This window comes from Zea mays, chromosome 9 (assembly GCF_902167145.1).
Source record: "Zea mays cultivar B73 chromosome 9, Zm-B73-REFERENCE-NAM-5.0, whole genome shotgun sequence".
In the NCBI taxonomy this organism is placed as follows: Eukaryota; Viridiplantae; Streptophyta; class Magnoliopsida; order Poales; family Poaceae; genus Zea; species Zea mays.
In genome coordinates, this window is record NC_050104.1 from 122,408,476 (window position 1) to 122,413,580 (window position 5,105).

Genomic DNA, 5,105 nt, shown 5'->3' on the forward strand with positions numbered 1-5,105 from the left:
AAGGTGCCCTTGCCGCCGAAGCCATACAACGGGTTGTCCGAAGGCTTGAGCAGGCTGTGGCTTATGCCCATGCGGTCGAAGGCGTGGAGGAATATGATGTCCGCCTGACTGCCGTTGTCGACTAGGACTTTGTGTAGGTCCCAGCCTGCCACGCTGCAATTGATAACCATAGCGTCGATGTGGGGGGCGCTGCGGAGGTCGACGTCTCGTGCGTCGAAGGTCAGCGGTATGTGGGACCACTTTGTCTGCACGACTAGGCCAGTGACGGCGACATGGTTGATGCTGCGGTAGTGGTCCCGCTTCTGCCGCTTGGTGTCGAAGTCAGTGCTGGACCCCCCAGTTATCATGTGAATGACTCCGCGATATGGTTGATCGGCGAAGTCTTCCTGCTTTGGGGCATGGGGGATGTTTTGATGTTGATGGTGTGGTGGTGGGGGTGGAGGAGGTACGATTTGTACTTCCTGATGGTGTTGGTAAGCGTGGTGCGGTGGATGCGGGGCGGGAGCGTTGATATATGGTGGAGGGGGTTGCTGGTAATTGTGCGCGACAATTCTGGGGTTGTCGGCTGGCTGCGCCCGTGCCATTCTGTCTCTTGTGGCCTTCGTTTCGGGGCAGTCTTTAGTTTGGTGGGCGCAGTCTTTGCCATGGAAAAGGCAGTAGAATCGGCGCGGCGGCTGCGTGCGCCCTCGGCCCCTACCACGAGTTCCATTTCTGCGGCCCTGGGGTGGATATTCCTGGCGGCGAGGGGGGTCAGCGGCGGGATGCTGGTTGGCGATGTTGTGCACTTGCTGCTGATTACGGCCAGTCTGGCTGCGGAGTCCTCGTCCACGTGCGGCTGGACTGTGGGGCATCTTTGGGTTTCCGCTGCGACTCAACCTTGCGCTGGTGGAGCTCTTCGGATTTGGCATATTTTTCAAAGAGCTGATATAGCTCCTGGAGGTTCTTGGGTGGATCTCTGATACAGTGGCTGTAGAGGACGCCGACACGAAGGCCACTGATGGCGTAGTGGATAGCGATCTGATCATCAACGGAGGGCAGCTGTGACTTGAGTGTTAAAAATTTGCGGTAGTACTCCCGCAGAGTCTCCTTTTCCAGCTGTTTGCAAAGCGAGAGCTCGGCCAAGGCGTCAGTGTCTGGGCGGTACCCTTGGAAGTTGAGCAGAAACTTGTCCCTGAGACTTCGCCAGGAATCAATGGACAGCGGAGGCAATCTGGTGAACCAGGTGAGAGCTAGGCCCTCTAGGGCGATGATGAAAGACTTCGCCATTGTGGCGTCGTCTCCTCCGGCGGATGCAACGGCGACCTGATAACTCATTATGTGTTACGCCGGGTCGGTGCTGCCGTTGTACTTGGGATAGGTCCCTGCTCGAAAGTTAGCTGGCCAAGGCGTCACTTGCAGGTGTGGCGCCAGGGGACTTCGCTTGTCGAGATAATTGACCCCTTGGAATGGCGCGGCGTGCTGGAAGGTGTGGTCGCGCTGGGGGAAACGTGGGTCTTCCGGTTGTGGTCGGTGTTGCAGGGGTGGCCCATGCTGCAGGCCTTCGCGCATGTCTTCCAGTTGTGCGCGCTGCTGGAGGGGTGGCCCTTGCTGTAGGCCAAGGTGGCCTTCGCGCTGCATCAGTGCGATCTCCCGCTCGAGGTCTTGGGCCTTCTGCTCTTCGTCGCGTATCATTTGCCGCACTTTGACTAGTGCGGACACACGCTGGCGCTTGGCCTCTAGTATCTCTTTCTGCCTCTGGAGATTGCGGTTCTTGAGGCGCAGGGCGCGCAGCTGTAGCTGTTCTTCCGCTGAGATGCCGAGGACTTCACCATCCTCGGTGAGGTCCGCGCCTTCCAGTGGGGCGAAGCCTGGGGGTGGCTGCGATTGTCCTTCCGGGCTGCAGGTGCGGAAAGTGTCGTCTTCGCAGGTGCGGGGAACATTGTCTTCAGTGGCCTCTTGGTGGGTGGATTGGGTGAGGGCGAGGGCCTTGCCCTTTCTTGCGGCGAGCAGTGCTGCCTTCGCAGCCTCATCAGCCTTCGGGTTAGCTCTCTTGGGTGCCATCGCTGGTGGTTTTCTCGTAGCACGACCGGTGGGCGCCAAATGTTGGTACCCTGCTCTCAGATGCAAGGAGGCCAACGAGGGTGAACAGTGATGACAACAGGGTTACGTGCTAGAAGGCAATAGCTCTGTTTTTCTCGCCTCCCACGGGCACTGTGTGGGGGTATTTATAGGTACCTGAGCGCCCAGCGCCTTGTGCTAAGGACGCATGTGCCCTCAGCTACCTAGGTTATCCCCAGAATATTCCCATAAAGCGGGGTTACAGACTGTAATTACAGGGATGCCTTTACAAATTAGGCCCGTAACGCGCGGTGGCCACGCAGGGCCCGTTACGATGGGCCGGATCGCACGTGGGCCTCTGAGCTGGACGAGGCCGCACTGTGGGATGACGTCGTCGCCGGTCTTCGTCTGGTGCCGATCAAGCGAAGGGTGTCCCTGCCTGTTTTGTCTCTGTCAGACCAGCGGCTGCAGCGAAGGCTTCGAGCGAAGGGTGGCGTCTTTGCCTTCGCCCCAACACTCGCACCGGGGGTGCTCGTAGTAGGCGTTACAAGTGTCGCGAGAGAGAGAGAGAGAGTCTCACGGCAGTCATCTTCTCCCTCCTCGCTCCCCTCCCCCGCGGAAGGCCCTGGACCTCCCCTTTTATAGATGTAAGGAGAGTGTCCAGATGTACAATGGGGGTGTAGCTATGTGCTACGTGGCTAGCGGAGAGGTTCCTGAGCCCTGTGTACATGGTAACGTGGTCGTCGGATAGGCGTTTGAGCCTTGTAGAAGCACAGCTGTCGGTGTGGCATGGATCCTGCTGACGTTTCCTTGCTTCCGTAGGGGGCTGAGAACCACCGACGTCATGGACGCACGCGGGGAACCATCATTACCTATTACCGGGGTAAGCTAGATAGGATGCCGGTCTTGTTCCTTCGTAGCCTGAGCTAGCTAGGAGTAGGGTAATGATGTATCCCCTGCGGCACGGTCGGTCCGAGCCCAAGGTCGGGCGAGGCGGAGGCTCTTCCCGAGGCCGAGGCCGGGGTCGGGCGAGGACGTGACTCTTCCCGAGGCCGAGGCTGACACCGAGGCCGGGGGTCAGGCGAGGCGGAGCTCCCTGTTGTGCCCGAGGCTGAACTCGGCTGTTGTCAGTCTTACCCTGGTGGTTGGCACAGCAGTCGGAGCGGGGTGAGCGGTGCTGTTTTCCTGTCAGATCGGTCAGTGAAAGGGCGAAGTGACTGCGGTCACTTCGACCTTGCCGACTGAGGCGCGCGTGTCAGGATAAGGTGTCAGGCGATCCTCGCATTAAATGTGCATGCGATACGATCGGTTGGTGAGGCGATTTGGCCAAGGTTGCTTCACAACGAAGCCTGCCCGAGCTGGGCTTCGGGCGAGCCGAGGGTGCGCCCACTGCCTGAGGGGGCCCTCGGGCGAGGCATGAATTCATCTGGGACTACGGCTCCTGCCCGAGGCTGGGCTCGGGCGAGACCGCGTCCCTTGGGTAGACGAAGCCTTAACTTAAACCGCGCCCATCAGTTTTTATGGTTTGTTCTGCGGGTGTTTACCAGATGTGTTTAGGAGTGTTGGGGGTACCCCTAATTACGATACCCGACAAATATCAACACAAGTTCAGAAGTATCAACACAAGTTCAGAAGTATCAACACATAAGTCTCAAGCTCTGACATAAGTATTCAACATAAGTTTTGTAGTATGAACACTAAAAACATAACTCTCATCGAGGTGGGCGGTTGGACTGGAGCTGCATTGGGCTAGGCGCTTCATGAGGGTTGTTGGATGCCGCCCCAGATTAGCCCTGCACAGAGAAGAGATTGCATGTGTTATACTAGATGCATTACCAATATCTAACTACAATTTTGATACTCACATGAGTATGGAACAGAGGAGGGTCCATTGTAGGGAACAATGGAGGTGGCGGAGCAAAACCCTATGCGGCTACCACACGTGCGTGCACACGTAGATGTCTGGCCTGGGATGATCAGTTAATTGCTGAACGATGTAACAATGTTACAACATATTCTTGATTTGTTCTCATGGGTCGTTATCTGATTGTATGGTTCGTTCAATAAATGAAGGGCCAGCTTGGTTCCTTTAGTCTAGAGACTAAAGTTTAGGACAAGTTTGGTTCCTTTAATCCAGGGACTAAAGTTTAGTTAGAAGACTAAAATTTAGTTCATACTCTGTTTAGTTGTAGAGACTAAAAGTATTTAGAACATATTAAATGAATCATTAGAGGACCAAGAAGATTCATAGGATGCCAAGAAGACCGCATGACAAAATCAAATAAGATTGTAAAATAATAGTGTTGCATAAAATCAAGCTTCATATCAATGCCTGATACAAGTTTAAAGAAGAAAACAATATAAACAAAAGAAGCAAACATATCTCTAATTTCTTTGTGACGAGACAATCGCTTCCTTCAAGTTTTAAGATATTAAAATCGTCAAATAATGATCTCATCATTAATGGATTTGAAGATATTATCATTGATCGTCGAATAATGATCTCATAATCAATTGGTCTTTGTAATGCTAGATCTGCAACTATTTCATCTAGATCAAATGTCCTTCCAACACTTGATGTCTTAAATTTCTTGTTTGCGCAATAGGCATATCGTTCACGTTGGTATTGTCCTGACCACTGATTGTGAAACCCCTTAAAAGAGGTTGAAAAGATCTCCTCGTACATCTAAAAGAGGATCAATAATCATCCACTACTTATCTAATCTCCAATTCACAATCAAAAGTAAATATTCCAATCTAATACAAATATCCAATATTATGCTCAATCTGTCAATCGAATAAAAACAACAACCAATGAATCGAAGTCATGTGTATCTTGTCGAATGTCAATCTGCTTTAAGGACGTGGCGTCAGGAAGGGGACAAGGTCGGGTAGAATCGCCGGTTGAGAGCCTGTGCTCGCCGATTCGCCAAGCTCGTCGACCATCAAGGATGGGTCACGTTGTCGTGACGAGCAAAATCGGGTGGGCCGGTGTCACGATGATGACAAGCGACGCGAGGGCACCGGGAAGAGGGTGGCATTAGGCGTCAAGAATGGGGGCTGTGACA